Source organism: Dromiciops gliroides, chromosome 2, assembly GCF_019393635.1.
Source record: "Dromiciops gliroides isolate mDroGli1 chromosome 2, mDroGli1.pri, whole genome shotgun sequence".
Classification (NCBI taxonomy): Eukaryota; Metazoa; Chordata; class Mammalia; order Microbiotheria; family Microbiotheriidae; genus Dromiciops; species Dromiciops gliroides.
In genome coordinates this window covers 342,665,736-342,685,315 of record NC_057862.1, presented here as the reverse complement: position 1 = coordinate 342,685,315, position 19,580 = coordinate 342,665,736, and the positions used below count along the sequence as shown (strand labels likewise).

The following is a 19,580-nucleotide window of genomic DNA, read 5'->3' as shown; positions in this document are numbered from 1 at the left end:
TCTGAGTCATAGTGAAGTCTTTATTAATTCTTTGGGCATTTATTAAATGTTCACTATGTGCCATGCACTGTGCCAGCCAAAGAGAATATAATTACAAAAGCAAGACAGTTGCTGCTCTCAAGGAGCGTATTATATTCTACTGAAATGGGTTTCTGCAAAGTTCTTTTAAAAGTAAGTCCCAGGATATTGCTGGAGCAAGCCCCCCCCCCACCTCCGCCCACACCCCCCCACCTCCCCGCCAGGCCCCACAAGATTCGGAAACATAAGAGGTATCGGGTAGGAATGCATGCCCAGATTTTCTTTGGGCCTGAGAGGGAGTTGGCTATAGTGACAGGCAGGAAATAAACAATTTAAGAGCTATTCCTCCAACTCTCAAATTCCCCAGTTCAGCCCCAAAGAATGTTATTCAGAGACCTCAATATCAAATTCTTAGACATATGAAATCTGGCTTAAGGCTTAACGTGAAACCTTCCTCAAATGCCCTGAGCCACACGGATTTTTTTTTCCCTCTCTAAATACCCAGAGCAATTAGCAGTCTGCTATGAGGATAACCCAGAGGATCTTAGGGAACTACGCCCCCCCAGCAATGTATAGTGCTATTCATCTCTGATCATAAGATACAATTAAGAGATTCAGAGCCAGGAAGAACCTTCAAGACCGTCTAGTGAATCCCATTTGCTCCTCTCCCCCGCAACTGAAGGGTCAAGGGGCTGAATGCTTACCCAAGGGCATACAGCTAGTTAATGGCCACAGATCATACAGATAAAGTAGCTGAGACATGACTGGAACACAGGTCTTCCCTTTTCAAAACCACTGCACATTCATGGAAAGCACATTATGCCTGGAGTCTGGAAGAGCTAAGTTCAAATTCAGCTTCAGACACTTACTAGCTGTGTGAACCAAGAGAAGTCACTTAACCTCTGTCTGCCTCAGTTTCCTCAACTGGGATAACAGCACCTACATCCCAGGGTTGTGAGGATAAGATGAGGTAATATTTGTAAAGCACTTAGCACAGTGCCTGGCACATATAACTTACTCCTCTCTTCCTTTTCCTTCCTCTTTCCCTCCCCTCCCTCTTCCTTTCTCCTCCGTCCCTTCCTTCCTTGCCTCTCTCCTGACTCTAAATCTAGGGCCCTTTGAGCCCAACCCCAGCGGCCTCCCTTTTATTTAGGTGGTTTCATGGGTGTATTTCTTATCTCTTTCCAACTGATTGCTAACTCCTCATGAGCAGGGAACAGTCTGCGCACTTTCCTGTGGGTCCTTCACAGCATAGGCCATGCAGCAGAGTAGGGACTGAATGAAGTATCCTTGAATAGAAGGAATTCACAATTCCTGTTTAAAACTGAACTAGTCTCACTGGTCCCCTGGTTCTCTGGGAAAACTCTGGTAGGGAAGGTAGCATGGGAAAAATTAGCTAAGATTCATCTTGAGCTAGATCAACTTTGCTAAAAATCTCCAACCATTCTGAAACTGAAAGGTTATAATTCATGCATTCACTGGTGAGCAAAATGTGTACTGAGTAAATACATGATTTGTACACGATTTACATAAAACCCGCAATCATGTGCCCGGCAGTTTTATAAAGTAGAATTCCCAAAGAGGAAAACAGGACTAGGGAAAATATATGGTAGGAAATAAATGCTGACTGACTTTTGTTGCTCTCTGAGATTTTAATGATGTAAATAAGTAGCTTTTGCAGGAGAGGAGATTGGGGGATGGTTATTAAAGATGTGATCTGGGACTTTTCGCCAATTAAAATGGTGGGCCTATAATATCAGTCAAAACTGCTTACTCTGAGTTTGGGGGAGGGGGAGATTCTAAATGCATTTTTCCCTCTTGATCATGCTCCAGTTTATACTTAAAAATCAGTGCACTTTAAACCTCTCTTGGATTTGGCCAGCATCTTAGCAAAACCACTGCCTTCTCTGCTTCACTATCTAAAGGCTTATTACAGACAGAGTTCTGAGATCAGTCACTTCATGAAGGAAGAAGTAGATCTGAGAGAGAACCCATCCTGAGATCTTCAGCATTAGAAGGGAAAGCCTATAAATGTCAAGGCAACTTTTAAACAAAGAGAAGCTACATCCTCCTTATTGTGTATTAATGCAGATTACTAAATCTTCCCAAAATTCTCTGAGGGAAACAGACTTAGAGTTCAAAACTGCCAGGTAATTTCTTTAAAAAGTTAAATTGATCCTACAAGACAACCTTTTTACTTAGTATAATGGATATAATGAAAATAATAATAATAAACGGCTAACCTTTACATGCACCTATTAGGTGCGGGCAACCTTGTTAAGCACTTTAGTACATAATATCTTTTTTTTTAGGCAATTTGGAGGTTAAGTGACTTCCCCAGGATCACACAGCTAATAAGTGCTAAGTGTCTGAGGCCGGATTCGAACTCAGGGTCCTCTTGACTCCAGGGCCAGTGCTCTATCCATTGCACCACCTACCTGCCCCTACACATAATATCTTGTTGAATTCTCACAACTTGGGAGGAGGGTGCTGCTATTATCATCATTTGGTAGATGAGGAAACTGAGGCAAACTGAAGGTTAGTGACGTGCTCAAGGTTACACAGGCTAGTAAGTATCTAAGCCAAATTTGAACTCAGGTCTTCCTGACACTAGGCCTAGTGCTCCAGCCACTGGCCCACCTAACTCCTTCAGTGCTGGATTTGGTCCTCAGGTCAGTAAGTCCTAATTGGTTCCCTTTGTATTTTGTGTATTAAGAAAGTATCAGGAGGCAGCTAGGTGGCGCAGTGGATAAAGCACTGGCCCTGGATTCAGAAGGACCTGAGTTCAAATCTGACCTCAGACACTTACTAACTGTGTGACCTTGGACAAGTCACTTAACCCTCATTGCCCTGCCCCCCCCAAAAAAGAAAGTATCAAAGTTAAACACATTTCACCTTTAGGATCAGAACTTCTAAACTATGACCAGTCAGTATCTTAAAGGTACTTTGATATGAAGTTTCAGCAGATGGACTCAGGATGATACATATGGAGATGGAAGGAACCTTAAACGGCATTTTAGTCCAACCTCAGGGCAGGTAGGTGGTGCAGTGGATGGTGTGCTGGGCCTGGTGGTCTGGAGGACCTGAGTTTCAAATCCTACCTCAGATAATTACTAGATGTATGACCCTGGGCAAGTCACTTACCCTGTTTTACCTCAGTATCCTGATCTGTAAAATGGACTGGAAGAAGGAAACAGCAAAATGACTCCAGTATCTTTGCCAAGAAAATCCCAATATAGGGGTCATGATGATTATACATGACTGAAAAGACTCAATAAGTCTAAACTCCTTTACTTTACAAATGAGGAACTGAGGCCCTGGGGTCTAGACCTGACTCTGCCATTTATTATCTGTAGGAGCTTGGGCAAGTCACTTCTCTCCAGCCTCCAGTTTCTTCCAATGTACAATGAGAAGTTAAGTTAAGTGATCATTAAGGTCTCTTGCACAAGGAAGGAAGGAAGGGAGGGAAAGAAGGAAAAAAGGAAGGAAGGGAAAAAAGGTAGGAAGGAAGAGAGGAACTGTTCTAGAGTGCTTTACAAATATCCTAGCATCTGATCCTCCAAAAAAAAAAAAAACCCTCTGGGTGGTAGGTGCTACTATTGGTACTCATTTTACTGTTGAGGAAATTAAAGCAGACAGTGATTAAGTGATGTGCCCAGGGCTATACCACTAGTAAGTATGAGGGCCAAATTTGAACTCAGGTCTTCCTGACTCCAGACTCAGAACTCTATCCATTCTATCCAGTATACCACCTTTAAATCAGGTTGGTTCATATGTACCCCTTTTTTTGTTCGAGTTCAAGCCCTACCTTTGACAGCATCACTCTTACCTTGAACAAGGTCATTTATAACCCGTTCTATTTCTGTTTCTTTTTGATATGTTTTCAAATTTAGTTATTTTATTTTTAACTATATCACATGGCTATAAAGTTATTTATTACAATACATGATCTCATTCCTTGCTCCATATTCCAACAGGGCATTGTAAAGATGAAAGAGATTCCGCTTTGAAATGGCGTTCAAACCATAGAGCTATGGGGTGAAGTAAGCTCTAGGTATGGACTACTCTTAGATAGCCGTAGGTGGCGCAGAGGATAGAAGCACTCTGGGTTTGGAGTCGGGAAGGGCCTGAATTCAAATCTTACTAGCTGTGTGACCCTAAGCAAGTCACTTAATCTCTGTTTCCCTAAGTCCACTGGAGAAGAAAATAGCAATCCATTCCAGTATCTTTGCCATGAAAACCCTTACAGTTTTCATCATTTATTACCCATGAACAATGGGCAAATCATGTTAAATAGCACTTTTTCCTCATTTGTAAAATGAGGAGGCAATACCTTGTACAGGATGCCCTCCAAGGTCCCCTTTCACTGCCCAAACTGATGATCCCATATCCATCTGCTGAAGCTTCTACTTACCAAAGATTAAGTTCAGAGGGACAGTTTTGCTGTAGTTACTACAGTTTAGTGGTTCCAAGCCTAAAGATGAAATGTGTTTAACGATATCCCCTGAACATTGCATAACAAAGGTTCCAATTTAAGACAGTGCAGGGGAACAACATTAAGTAGCACTCCTGACTCATCTGAACATCACAGGTTTTCCTAGGAACCATCCTAGTGATATTCATTCATTCATTGTCTCCCCAAAGATGTATTAAGTAACTTTTCTTTTTGATCCAGAGCTGTGATTTCACTGCTGTAGGGGACTCAAGGTGAGAAAATTCTCTATCTCGATGCAGATTGGCATTTGTTATGCAACTAAGAGAGTTACTGGGATACTTGGAGGTGAAGTGGCTTGCTAGGTCACATAGTCAATATAAGTCAGAGACAGAACTTGAACCCAGATCTTCCTAACTCATAGGCCTGTGCTCTATCCACTGTGACACACTGCCTGTCATTCCACAATGTATAACATACAGTATGCACTCTGGCCCCTAATGTGACAAAAATTGAATTCTAGCTACACAATTTCACTTCTGCTGGAGCTTCTAAGTGTTATGGTGCCTTGGAAATGGTTTCTAGTGTAACGCTGGGGTTTTTACCCCCATGCAATGAAAATAAATCATATAAAGCCCCGAAGACTAGATTGAATCAAAACATCAATCAAAAGCTTAAACTACATGGGCACAAGTCCTGAATCGATTTTGAGAGAATTAAAATGCCTTGATCAAAGGATAAAGACACTGAAAACATAGAGGAAATAGTTTGAAATTGGCTAAAAGAATGAGACATACCTATGAGTCTATGTCTAACACAGCAAGTCAATTCTGTACAGCAAAGTCTGACACCAGCTAATCTCATGATGGATAAACTTGTCCAGGCAGCTAGGTGATACAGGGGATAGAGAACTGGACTTGAACCAGGAAATACTCATTTCCATGAGGTTCCAGAATCCCACCTCAGACACTTACTAGTGACCCTGAGCAAGTCACTTAACCCTGTTTGCCTCAGTTTCTTCAACTGTAAAATGAGCTAGAGAAGAAAATGACAAACTCACTGCCAGTATCTTAGCCAAGAAAACTCTAAATGGGGTCACAATGAGTTGGGCATGCACTGAAAAATGACTCAACAAAAACTTGTCCTGGACCCTTAAGAAGGAATCGCTCTAGATAACCATGTGAGTTCCAAGGGATTCTGAGGCCCCTTCGAAGATCCCAATTGGTGACCAAGTCAGCAGAGTAGTCCACCAGGGTTGGCAGAATTGACCACAGGAAGGTCAGGAAGTAGCTGAGCAACAATCTTGAGACAGATGTGCCCAGGCAGTGACTTTGCAACCACTGCATGGTCTAAAAAGTTTGCAGGGAGACAGCTGTTTTCTTCCTCTCCTTTAATGTCTGAGCTAAAGGAAGGAAGAAAGCACCGGCAGCTTTAGAGAAGTGGACAGGCCCAGCAGAGAGACAGCCCTGGGACAATCTGCAGCTAGATCTTTGCTTTTTGAGGATTCGGCCTCGCCACCCATCCATCAGCAACATGACAGCCTGCATATAACTCCGTGGGGCCTACCAAAGAGGGAAAAAGGACTCCCAGGGCCAGGTGTCAGGGGACAGCCCTTTGGCACATGGGGTCCCATTACATGTGCCTCACTATCATGGTACTTTAAGGCTGAGTTCACTCTCACCAGGGACTCTTGTGCAGAGGGAGAATATGTCCTGAGTTAAAGGGAAATGTTTTATAACATCTTCTCAGCAAATGCTTTTAAGAAATCAGGATGTTGGGGAAGGATGAAATGAGAAAAAAAATACAAATGTAAAGTGCTTTTAAAACTGTAAAGTGTTATATCAATAAAATCCATGTTATATGTATTCATCCATGCATACACATGTATATACATATTCACAATAAAATATAATAATTTGCTCTAATAATGCTCTAATATACCATATATCATGATGCATACTACATATGACATATAAATTACATCTATATATGATATATCTTAGAGCAGCTAGTCTTGGAGTCAGGGAGACCTGAATTCAGATCTGGATTCAGACACTTAATAATTATGTGACATTGGACAAGTCACTTAACCTCTGTCTGCCTCAGTTTCCTCAACTGTAAAAGGGGATAATAATACCAACCACCTCCTAGGGTTGTTATGAGGATCAAATGAGTTAGCTGTAAAGCACTAATCATACTGCCTAGCACCTAGTAGGTACTTAATAAATGCTTGTTTTCTTCTTTCCTAGATAAACATTATTAGAATAGCACCTAAATGGCAGTAGACTATAAGATGCTAGAAGGCAAGAACTAGTTTTTTGCTTTGTCTCTGTACCTTGAGCACCTGGTCAGCTAAAAAGCCAATGGTTTGCCTGCTTATGAGTGGGAAGCTCCACTTCAGGGAATGATGACAATAATAGAAGTTCCTGCCCATCAGGGATTATCCACAGAGCCCTGAGTAGGAGGAGTAGCTGTCCCCTGGAAATCCAGCCCACCAACCTGAGTCCAGGTAGGGGGAATAGTCCCAGAAAAAAGTGCTACACTAGCAAAGCAGCATTGGTCACCCAGAAACCAAGTTAACGTATCACATAGAGGTGATGTAGAGCAGACCCCAAAAGAAACAGGTCCTGATCAATGTGCTAGTTAATCCAACAATCTGCCAGAAAACAGAGAGGATATAGCATACCCTTCCCACAATGCTTCTACTTCAGAAGTCCCTGTTCTCCTGCATGAGAATCCCAGCCTCCAGTGGCTGTTTGCTCAAGCATCAACCCCCTCCATGGAAAAGCTGTGATCTAAGAAGCTGAGGTTGACAGAACAGTCATTATTGGTGAGAACCATGCGCTTCTCTCTGTCACAGTTCACTGAGCAAATCTGTCAAAAAGCCATGTGGCCATTTAGAACAGGGCAAAGCAGCAGCAACAATCAAACAACACTAGAGCACCAAACTTAAAAAAAAAGAAAAAGAAATAGGAAGGGACAAAAGATACTCTTTGTCCAAAGCAGCAAAGGAGAAAAATGGGTATGCCAAAGTAGTATCAGACCTCAGGAGAGGTTTAGGTTCAGACATCTGTGTGACCATGGGCAGATTAGGTTCAGACATCTGCGTGACCATGGGCAGATCATTTAGCCACTCTAGGATTCACTTAATTCATCTATAAATAGGGACGATAATATTCATAGAGAGGAAGCAAAGAATGATGGTTAGAAATCTACCTCCAAAGTCAGAAAGATGTGGATTCAAGTCTTTTCTCTGACACACAAGTGTGACCCTGGGCAAACCCCATAATTTCTCAATGTCCCAGGCACTTCTTGAGGACTATAAGCTGCAAAGCATGTTCTAATCATCTTTGCTACCCTCACTGGTCATTCTCTATAGCAATGAATTTATAGGTCCGGTTAAGGAAGAAAAATGCTCACAATGTCTACCTAACAGCATTGTTTGGAGGATGAAATGAGATAATTTATATAAAGCATAAAGCTTTTGTAAACTGTAGAGTGCTATATCTATGCAATCAACATCATATAGATTTCATTAGAAGTGCATATAATGTTGTCTTTATATGTCTAGCATCTAGTCAGTCAATCTATAAGCATTTTATTAAGTGCCAGGCATTCTGCTAAGCATGGAGGATCCAAAGAAGTGCAAAAACCAATTCCTGCCCTCAAAGAGCTTACATTGTGATGGGGCAAACAACAGGTAAATAACTAAGAATGTACAGGCTATATATCAGAGGAAGGTAATCTAAAGAGAGAGACATTGACAACCAGAAGTGGGACATGGGAAGATGGGGGAGGGGGAGGGGCATGACCAAAAAAGGCCTCCTGCATAAGGTGGAGTTTTAGCTGAGTCTTGAAAGAAGCCAGAGAAACCTAGCAATGGCAGGAGGTAAGGGAGCAGTACATCCCATGCATAACGGACAACCAGTAAAAAGACAGAGATGAAAAATGGAGCGTTAGTCACAAGGAAATGTAAATAGACCAATGTAGCTAGATTACAGACCACATGGAGCGGAGTGAAATGTAAGAAAACTGGGAAGGTATGAAGGGTCGAGGTTTTGAAGAATTTAAATGTCAGAGAGGAGCTATATTTTATCACAGAGATGACAAAGAGACATTGAAACAACATTGTTGTTTGTCCTTCATTCTCAGAGAAGACCAATGACATCAGGAGGGAGATATCTTGACTTGCAAGTGAATTTGATTTAAGTGAGCAGAGCTGTGCAAAGTCATCAGCCTCACTCTCTCCTTCCGAATAATCTGAGTCACAGGTGATTGACATGGTCAGACTTAGACTTTAGAAAAATCACCTTGGCAGCTGAGTAGATTGGATTGAGGAGAGAAGAGGTAGGGAGACTATTGAAGTGTCTAGGAAAGAGATGATGAAGGACTCAACTATGGTTGTGGCTACCAGCAAAGGGGCGAGGATGTATATAAGAGATGTCACAAAAGTAGAAACAAGACTTGACAACAGAGAATGTGTAAGGTAAGTGAGAGTAAGAAGCATAGCACTGAGGATGCAAACCTGGGTGACTGGAAGGATAGTGGTGCCCTCAATAGCTGGCACATGGTAAGTATCTAATAAATACTTATTGCATCAGATTATATAGGAATAAAAATGGAAAAAGGCATGCTTCCCAATGAGAGTAGGAATGAAAAGCATCTCCTTTCCTTTTTATCTTCTGCTGGGATGATAACAAACATTATTACTCCATCATTACCAATAACTATAATGAAAGGAACAGTATGAAAACAAATTAAGCTTCCACATTGAAATCCAGAGAAGTCTCATCATGGCATTGGGTGCCATGGAGCCAAGTGTACAGCTATGAAATTCTTTCCTGGCCTCACAGCAATAACTGCACACATTCACTAGATCAGGCAGTGCCGCTGATGCTAAGAGAACCAAATAAGAAAGAGCAAAATACAGCAAATTGTAGAATTAGCCCCTCCGTGTTCACAGTGGAATTTTTCAATAAAGTTTCCATCTTTAAAATCTATTTTGTGAAAATAGAGAATAAAAGATTTTTTTTAAATTTCCACCAATTCTCTGCTGCGTGGGCACATGCATTTCTTCTCTTTCTTTTTTGTTTATTTTGGAAATAGAGACAATAGCTCTGATGTCAAAGTAAATAACACTAAACCAAGTGGCATTACTGCTGAACAATTTGTTGTTGTTGTTCAGCCTTTTCAGTCCTGTCTGACTCTATGTGACCCCATTTGGGGTTTTCTTGGCAGATACTGCAGTTGTTTTCCATTTCCTTCTCCATTTTACAGATGAGGTAACTGAGGCAAACAGGGTTGTCTGAGGCCAGATTTGAACTTAGGAAGATTATTCTTCCTGACTCCAAGCACGGCACTCTAGTCACGGCACCACCTCATTGCTCCTAACAACAAAAACTAGTATTTATATAATGTCTACTATGTGCCAAGCACATTGTGTTAAGCACTTTACAAATGTTATATCATTTTTAACCTCATGACAATCCTGGGAAGTAGATGCTATTATTATCCCCTTTTTACAAATGAGAAAACTGATGCAAACAATGGTGAGATGAATTGCCCAGCATAACCCAGTTAGTAAGTATCTGAGTCTGAATTTGAACTCAAGTCTTCTAGACTCCAAGCCCAGCAAGAAAGTCAAGGCTGACATGGCATAGTGGGAAGAACAATGGATCAAATGTCATAAACCCTAGGTTGGAATCCTGGCTCTTTTACTTACCAGCTACATGACTTTAGGAAAGCCATTTAACCTGTCTGTGTCTGCCCTGCCTATCTCACAGGGTGGTTGTGAGGATCAATGAGATAATGCATATTTAGGTGGCTCAGGGGATAGAGCACTGGACCTAGAACCAGGAAGATCTGAGTTCAAGCCTAGTCTCAGACACCTACTAGTTGGGTGACTCTGGGAAAGACACTTCACCTGTGTTTGCCTCAATTTCTTCTGTAAGATAATAAGAGTACCTACTTCCCAGGGTTGCATGTTATTATTATGTGTTGCAACTATAAAGCTTAATAGAAATAAGAGCTGTTATTACTGCTAGACTTTTAATATAATTTGTTATAACACATAAAGATTACTTTAAGATTTTTATTAATCTGTGATGTCATCAGTGACTTCATTATTGAATCAGTGATTCCCATACAAACCCTCCATACTTTCTTACCTGTCATTCTCTATCCTTGTCTTTCTACAAATCTCCCCTAGCTGAATTCACCACATGCTTTGAAGCCTCCCTCTAGGTCTTTACAGGGTTCCCAATTTAGTACGCAGGTCTGCTATTTGTCGTCTATCATTATTGCAGCATAACCAATCCAATACAGGTATATGATGTCTTTTGTGCCACTTCTTTTTTTTCCTTTTCTTTTTTGGTGAGGCAATTGGGGTTAAGTGACTTGCCCAGGGTCACACAGCTAGTAAGTGTTAAGTGTCTGAGGCCGGATTTGAACTCAGGTCCTCCTCAATCCAGAGCCTGTGCTCTGTCCATTGAGCCACCTAGCTGCCCTTTTGTGCCACTTCTAATGGGTAAGTCACTACTTGTAACATGTCACAATCTCGTATTCTATCTATACCCAGAGTGTATCTTTCTCTTGCCACACAAGTTACTTGGGATTTCAGTTGCCATAAAATTGTTATGTCCCAGGATTTGCAAATATGAAGTATTACTAAAAGAATACTGAGGTTAAGGCAGTGGGTTTTAATGGTAGCTAGGAGTTTGGGAAAGTACTCCACACTTTCCCAAGTGCCATCCAGTATGACTTCATTCTTTTCAAGTCTGGGACCATGGGACATGGTCTGTCTGCAGCACCTACCTAACAATGATAACAATAGCAATACCAGTAAAATAAACAAAGTTTTCCTGTGGAAATTGTGTCAGAGAAGCAATAACACGCCTTTTGGTCTCTGCTGGCACTAAATAGATAGTTCTGAAACTTTTCTGTTGCCTGACAGTGAGCAGGTACATCAACTGAGTCATATAATCACACATAGGTAGGGACATAGATATAGGCACAGACAAAGACATACAGATATAGAAATAGGCACAAATATGGACACAACCAAACACAGACATAGGAGTTGAGAGGAATGATTATTAATAACCAATGATTGGGGAGATTCAGATTTCCCCCTTTTACTTTTATCCTTATTTCAAGTCCTTAGTGTCTCTGAAGGCTGAACTAACCAACCTTATCCTCCATCTGAACCTCACCCAGGTGGGAAGGCTACTGTGCTTTACTCAGGTTTGGGGGATAAATTCATTACCGGAGGCTGGGGCTAACTGAAAAGTAAATGACTTAAAGTTCAGGTCAAGCTCTCATTGTAATATTCATTCTCTCATTAATTGTTAACCAATCAGAGTTGACTACCACTCTGGGGAACACTCCTCTTCCAAAAGGGCACATGAACTGTGAGCCCACAGCCATGATTGTCTTTGGTCTAAGAGAGAGTGGCCATGTGACCATCTTTTTATTAAAATGCTGGAATTATTAATAAAATGATTAAATTACCCAGAAATTATGTCTCTCTAACCTTTTTAAACTTCACAGAGCAGAGATTCAACCTGTGATTTCATTGGTATAGGGAACTACCAGTTGAGGAAATTTTCCTCTCTCAATGTACATCAGCACCTTTTCTGAAATGTATAGTCTTAGAGTGTTGCCTAGGGCACTGTGAGGTTAAGTGATGCAAACAGACAGATATAAATGGATTTCCCATGCACAAAAGCAATGTAAAGCTTTCAACCGTGTTCTTTTTCCGGTGTTGATCATTTGACCAAGCTCTCCCTTGTTTATTGTTGACTTCACTTGGGCATCATGGTGGAATTAGTACCATGGCATCTCTAAATAGGGGCATGTGGAGAACCCCATTGTTAACAGGAATGTCTTACTTTGTGATGTACTTTGGCAGAATTTCCCCCCTGCTCCAACACTGGTGAACAGAAGAATCTCCCTGTTTTATACTTTGTCTGATGTCAATATTCAATGGACTGTTGAACAAAGGTACTAATGAGAAAAACATTGATGTTTACAGTTCTTTATTAGTCAAGTGATACCCAATAAATACTAGCTGAATCAAACTGTATGAAAAATATATTTTCTAAAATAGTCTGATTTATGACTCACTTCCCTTAGAGAAACTACCCCAGAAAATGGCTATTATTCTTTTCACCCAAGATCATCCCCAAAGTGTTTTTAGAATGTGTCAAAGAGGTCCCCAATCTCCAAGAAATGTTAAACTTTAGAAAGACAAGGGAAACACATTTGTATGTGCTAATTTCCCACTATATGGTACCACCCTAGGCTTCCTGCCATTACTAAGTCCTACATAGCTCCTAAAGATCCCTCTTCTGCTCCTGGGCTTCAGGCTCCATTTACCCTTCCTGCAAATTTCTATGACTCCTGCCCCTGGGAGCCATATCCCACTCCTGACCTGTTTCTCTCTTTCCTGCTTGGTTTACCTGAAACCTGTCTGAATTACAACTATGCTGTCCAAGATCCCAAAACAAACCATCTTCTCTTCTCATTTCAAAGTTTGTACCCCTTATTGAACCTCTCATCATACTCCTGTTTTCCTGTTGGTAAAACTTCTCTAGCAATCAACTCTTAACCAAGTTAATATAATTGGCAGAACTTAATGAATATAAACAAACTCAAGTTCTGAGCTCTACCTGGTCCTTCCAACCTTCCTTGACATCTTGCCTTTTGCTCACTTTGCATTAAGGATTTCCAATCACTATGCCTTTCCACTAGCTGTCCCACATGCTTAGAATATTCTACCCCCTCACTATCATCACTTGGTTTCTCTGGCTTCTTTCAAGGCTCAGCATAAATTTTATCTTCTTCAGGAAGCTCTTCCTGGTTCTCCAGGCTGTTAACACTTCCCTCTTCAGATTATTTTTTAAATACTCTGTATATATCTTGTGTGCCACCCCCCACCCCGCCCCAATTAGAATGTAAGATCCTTGAGAACAGGGGGAATTTTTGTCTGTTTTTGTATCCCTAGAGTTTAGCACAGTGCCCAGAACATAATAAACATTTAATAAAAGCTTCTTGACATGACGACTTGATTCACTGACCACTCATCTTATAGAAGAAGAAACTAAAGCCTGGAAGGATAAAGTGATTCACCCTAGATCATCCAGGTAGTAAGAAGAATCTAGATTTGACCCCAAATCTTATGACTTCAAATCCATCACTCTTTAGACTATACCAGCCTTATAACTTTTCAATGGAAAAGTAAATACATCTCTTTCCAGTAATAATATAGGTAATTTCTACCAACAGTAACAGGAAGGTTTGTTGCTGCTTTTCCCTCTCTCCACTCTGATTCATTCATGCAAAGCCAAAGTATACACTGTGTGTGATCTTGGCTGACAATGTGGATTCTTCACTACTATCTTTTCTCCTGGAAACCAAGCAGCATTAAGAGATCCTCAAGCAATGAAGCACCACAGAGGATGGCTGTCAAGTACCCAAGTGTCACATTCAATGCCTCAGCAGAACAGAGGATGGAATCAGCCTGGGAAAATTCCACTCCCATCCATATGAATAGCATAAGCACATTCTACAAATTCTTAAGAAGGAAGGGAGTCTAGGGGTGGAGGTGGGGGGAAACAGATTCACAAAATGAAAACTGTAAATGACAAGTCATAATGTCATAAACCACAAAAATGAAAATCATGTACCTTGGAGCCCGTCTACTTTCCAAGCCTCATGTGTCTGAGCCCCCAGATAGACTCTATTGCCATCAGGAAACCCCCCAAAAGTTTAGCCAACTACATACTTGTCTGGGCAGCAGACAATGGAGAAGATGGGAACATAGTGAGACATCAAAGAATGAAAGAAGAAAGCCCAGGGCATTGAAAGGAGTGAACTATGGAAGCTTACTGAAGCTATTCCCAAGTATGGTTCTACAAAATTCCCCAGAGTATTTAAAATCCCACAGGCCTCTCTGCTTAACTGATGTAGAGGCTACTGATTCACAGTACAGAATACAAGGCAGTGGAAAGGAACAATCCTCTAGATAGTCTTTCCCTCTTTGGTTAGAGTAGTATGTGCTAAACAACATGCACATTCCAGAGCTCTGATAAGGACTAGATCATTGAAAACAGAACAGAAGTAACTACACTGATGTCCTAGTGGAGCAAGGGTCAGAGCTGGAGAATCCACCTCCTTTTATCACTATTTTTTTAAAACCCAGTCCCTGAATCTCTCCCAGGCTGGAAGTGCCAGAGCCATTTATGGGCTGATTCACAAGGGAGCTTTGACTTGCTCCATTTCCAGTCTAAGCTGGTTTGCCCCCCTCTTTAGGAAACCTATTGGCTTTCTACTCCAAGGACTCTATAGTAGGTCTGTTATTAGTGTGAACACCCAATGGGCTTAGCCCACTGTATCAGCATTTTTCAATTCAAGAGATCACATCATCCTCTCTGGCATTACAGGAACATACCACCACACCTCCATGCCCAGCTGGTTTAATTATTTAAAGAGGCATGTATACATTTTGAGAAATGTGGACACGGTAAAGTCTAATTAATTCATTATTGTTGTTGTTCAATCATTTTTCAGTTGTGTGTGGCACTTCATGATCCCATTTTGGATGTTCTTGGCAAAAAAATGATAAAGTGGTTTGCCATTTCCTTCTCCAGCTCATTTTACAGATGAGGAAACTGAGGCCAAACAGGGTTAAGTGACTTGCCCAGGGTCTCACAGCTAGTATCTGAAGCCAGATTTGAATTTAGGAAGATGAGTCTTCCTGACTTCAAACCTGGCACTCTATCCACTGCACCATCAAGCTGTCCTCTTTAATTCAGACTTCACTAATTCAGTATTTATGCTAGTCCAGAAAGATACCAGGAGGGCTAATGTTTATCTTTCTGTGTCTATAAATAAATAAGCTATGTAAAGAAGAGTCCAGGGTGATTACTTAAGAGAACAAATTGTTTCCAACCACTTTAGAAACTCCATTTACATAGAGACAATGGCTAAGATAATTACAAATTATCTGTTCATTAAAGCAGGTTCCCTAAGGATCTGTACTTGGCAACACTTGGGTAGCCTACTTTAGTTGAGATATGTACTTGAAAAGAATAAAAATGGCTCTTTTTTTCCTTTACAATACAGTATTCTCTAATTTGGGCTATTTCTTAATAAGACTGGGCTCCTCTAAAAATCAGTATGACTCAAGTTTTGCTGTATTTAAAAGTCAGGAATAAAGCAGGACAGCTGAGCAATCACTGGCCACCTGTCCTAAAATTCTCTTAGTTCTCATTTGGTGCTCCCCCAGCCCAGGGGATGTGGCCCTAGTGACAGAATTAGTCAAAGTTCCACAAGCTTAGAATTGACACAGCATGTCAATTCCATGAAGATGCCAGGTTTCCATCTGTCCTTGGTGCTTAAGCCTGGACCCATGACGACTGTGGCAGTTCTGTATAATGAGGGGAGCCAAGCCAGCCTCGTTCTCTGCAGCCCTGCTCAACACCATATGTAGTGAGGGTTGTCCTTGTCCGTGTCTAGGACATGACTGAATTCATTTCTAACCAACTCAGCGCCTAAAATCTGGGGGAGATGACAAGCTGCAAGGAATACAAGGTTCAGCTAGGATAAAAAGGGGCATGAATGTTCTGAAGTGTCCCCAGTTAAGCCATTCACTCAGCCTGACTAGGAAAGTCAAGTATCTCGCTTAAGGAGACCTCAGAGATGTCCCATTCTCTTTTCTCCATTACCAAGACTTAATAGGATTACATCCTAATCATCAGATACACAAAACCACAGGAGTATTAGCCATACATATGCATTTGAGTTGATCTGTTCCACACCCTGCACAAGCAATCAGGAAATTACCAGCTGATTATTAAAACTATAAGCAAAAATAGTGAGCTTTTATGCAGCCTCTCTGGAGCCCTTAAACTCTAGGAATGGAATCCAAATAGCAATTCTGGATGTGCAATGTTAAGCAGGGCCCACTCCAAAATAACACTTCACAGGTGATAGTCCCACATATTCAGTGATTAAGTTGGACACTTTTTATATATAACAAGGGTCCGGGGCAAAGATACCTACTTTACTATTTGACAAAATGGAATTAGGGGAGGAATGGCCCACAGTTCTCTGCACCCCAGACTTGCTCATTTTTTGTTCCTCAATTCTCAGGGTCCCTTTCAATCCCTGCCACCAACCAAAAGCTAGAGGGGATCTCTAAAGTTTCAGAGGTGAAAGAAAGTCAATTTCCAGGTGCAAACACCTGTTTTATCATTACCCAGTAGTGGCCATGTGATCAGGAGACTTCAAGTTACTAGGGCTGAGAATAGAAAGTTTGTGGCACTCAGAACCCCTATTCTATCACACCGAAGTGGCACTGTTTCAGTCCCATACTGTTGTAAAGAGAATAATAAATTCCAGGTGTCCAGGGGTGATAAGAGAACGACTAGGGAGGAGATCTGGAGTATGTGGTAGTTATTATCCCTAATTTCGTCTTCCATCCAGACCCAATCTAAACTCTTTCTTGGCATCATTAATGAAATGAATGAGATAAGGGATAATGTAGGTTAAGACTTTACAAACATTAAAGTGCTTATAATGAAGGCCAATTATTATAATTATTCTTTCATATAACCATAATTCTGTCGGAGAATCACAGCTCTGGAGGAGGGGATCTCAACCTTTCCATTAGTGCTTTGAGTTCCTTGAGAGGGGTACAGTTTTTGCCTTTCATTGTATCCACAGTATCTGCACATCATGGACACTTAGTAAATGCTTGTTGATTTGATTTGACTTTGTGTGTCATGGATTTGTTTGTCAGTATGATGAAGATTTGGACACCTTTACAGAATAATGTTTTAAAATATGTAAGATTACAAAGGAAAATCAATTATATTGAAATCAATTGAAATATGTATGTGTAAGTATTGCATGTGTATGTGTATGGCATGCTGTGTTTGTGTATGTGTATGTGTATGTGTTATGTGTATGTGTATATGTGACTAACTCCTAGGGACAGCTTGTGGATAGAGCACCATCCTGAAGTCAGGAGATCAAATCCAGCCTCAGACACTTAACACTTTACTAGTTGTGTGATCTTGGGTAAGTCACTTAACCCTGATTGTCTTTCAAGAAGTAAAAAAAACACAAATACACAGATTCCTGCTCTAAATCTAGAAGACACCACAGAGACTAGAAAGACCAGTCCTTTCACTTTATAGATGAGGGAACTGAGGGCCAGGAAGATTGTAACTTGACCAAGGTCCTATAGGTATTGAGTGGATAGACATCTAAATGAAGCATTTTCTCAGCACATATGCTATGCCAGTCACTGTATTGAGTGCTGAGCATGGAAATATGTACAAACAGACGATACAATCCCTGCCTTCAAGGAGATAACAGTCTAAGGGGGGGGGGAGATACCAGATGAAGAGGAGCTAGAAAGCAGAGGTGGGGGAGAGGAAGTAGTAGCATCAGGAATATCAGACACAAGATTTGTCTTTTGACTCCACAGCCAATGACCTTTCTACTGTATGATGCTGCTTCATTGACACACATATGCACACCTTGGAGACACTGTGGGTTCAGTTGCAAACCACCCCATAACAAAGTGAATATCACAATAAAGTAAGTCACATGAATTTGGGGGTTTCCCAGTGCATATAAAAGTTATGTTTATACTACAGTCTATTAAGTGTGTCATAGTATTACTTCTAGAAAAAACAATACACGTACCTTAGTTAAAAAATGTTGTGTAGTCAACTTAGTCACGTCTGACTCTTTGTTACCACTTGTGGGATTTTCTTGGCAAAGATACTGGAGTGGTTTGTCACTTCCTTCTCCAGCTCATTTTACAGATGAGGAAACTGAGGCAAACAGGATTAAGTGACTTGCCCAGGGTCCACATAGCTAGTCTGGACTTGAACTGGTCTTTCTGACTGGGACAGGCACTCTATCTACTGTGGCCACCTAGCTTCTGCTAAAAATTGTTAACTATCATCTGAGCCTCAGTGACTCCTAATCTTTTTTGCTGTGGTGGGTCTTGCCTGAATGTTGATGGCATGCTGACTGATAAGATGGTTGTTGAAGGTTGGGGTGGCTGTGGCAGTTTTCTTAAAATAAGACAACAATGAAGTCTGCTACACTGACTGACTCTTCCTTTCACAAAAGATTTCTCTGTAGTGTGGCAATCTGTTTGATAGCATTTTACCCACAAATTGGAGTCAATCCTCTTAAACCCTGCTGCTACTTTATCAACTAAGTTTATGTAATATTCTTCGATACCACTGTGTCTCAGGGAATAGGGAAGCCCCAGGAGAGGGAGAGAGATGAAGGAACAACCTGTTGGTGGAGCAGTCAGAACACACACCACATTTATTAGTTAAGTTCACCATCTTATATGGGAACAGTTTGTAGTGTCCAAAAACAATTACAATAGTAACAGCAAAGATCACTCATCACAGATTACCATAACAGATATAATAATAATGAAAAAGTTTCAAATATTGTGAGAATAGAAAAAATGCGACATGCATGATATAAGCATATGCTGTTTGGAAAAAATGGTGCCCAAAAGAATTGGAAATCGAGGGAATGCCCATCAATTGGGGAATGGCCAGATAAGTTGTGGTATATGAAGGTAATGGAATACTATTGTGCTATAAGAAATGATGAGCAGGCAGATTTCAGAAAAACATGGAATGACTTAAGTGGAATGATGCTGAGTCAAGTGAGCAGAACAAGGAGAACATTGTACACAGTAACAGCAACATTGTGTGATGACCAACTGTGATAGACTTAGCTCTTCTCAGCAATAGAATGATACAAGATAATTTCAAAGAACCCATGATGGAAAATGTTCTCCACTTACAGAAAAAAGAACTGTGGATTCTGAATGCAGATTGAACCATACTATTTCTATTTTTGTTTTTTGAGGTGTTTCCCTTGTGTTTGATTCATCTTTCACAACATGACTACTGTAGAAAAATGTTTGATGTGATTGTACATATGTAACATATATCAGATTGCTTTCTGTCTTGGGGGGGGAAGGGAGTGAGGGGAAAAAATTTGGAACTAAAAATCTTATGAAAACAAATGTTGAAAACTATCTTTACATGGAACTGGAAAATAATAAAATACTTTTATGATT

General features: G+C 40.8%; 1 protein-coding gene across 1 annotated transcript in view; it reads right to left on the bottom strand.

Annotated features, from left to right (window-relative positions):
* DOCK2 (dedicator of cytokinesis 2) overlaps positions 1–19,580 on the bottom strand; it is a 500,741-nt gene that overhangs the window by 341,386 nt on the left and 139,775 nt on the right. The window lies entirely within an intron of this gene.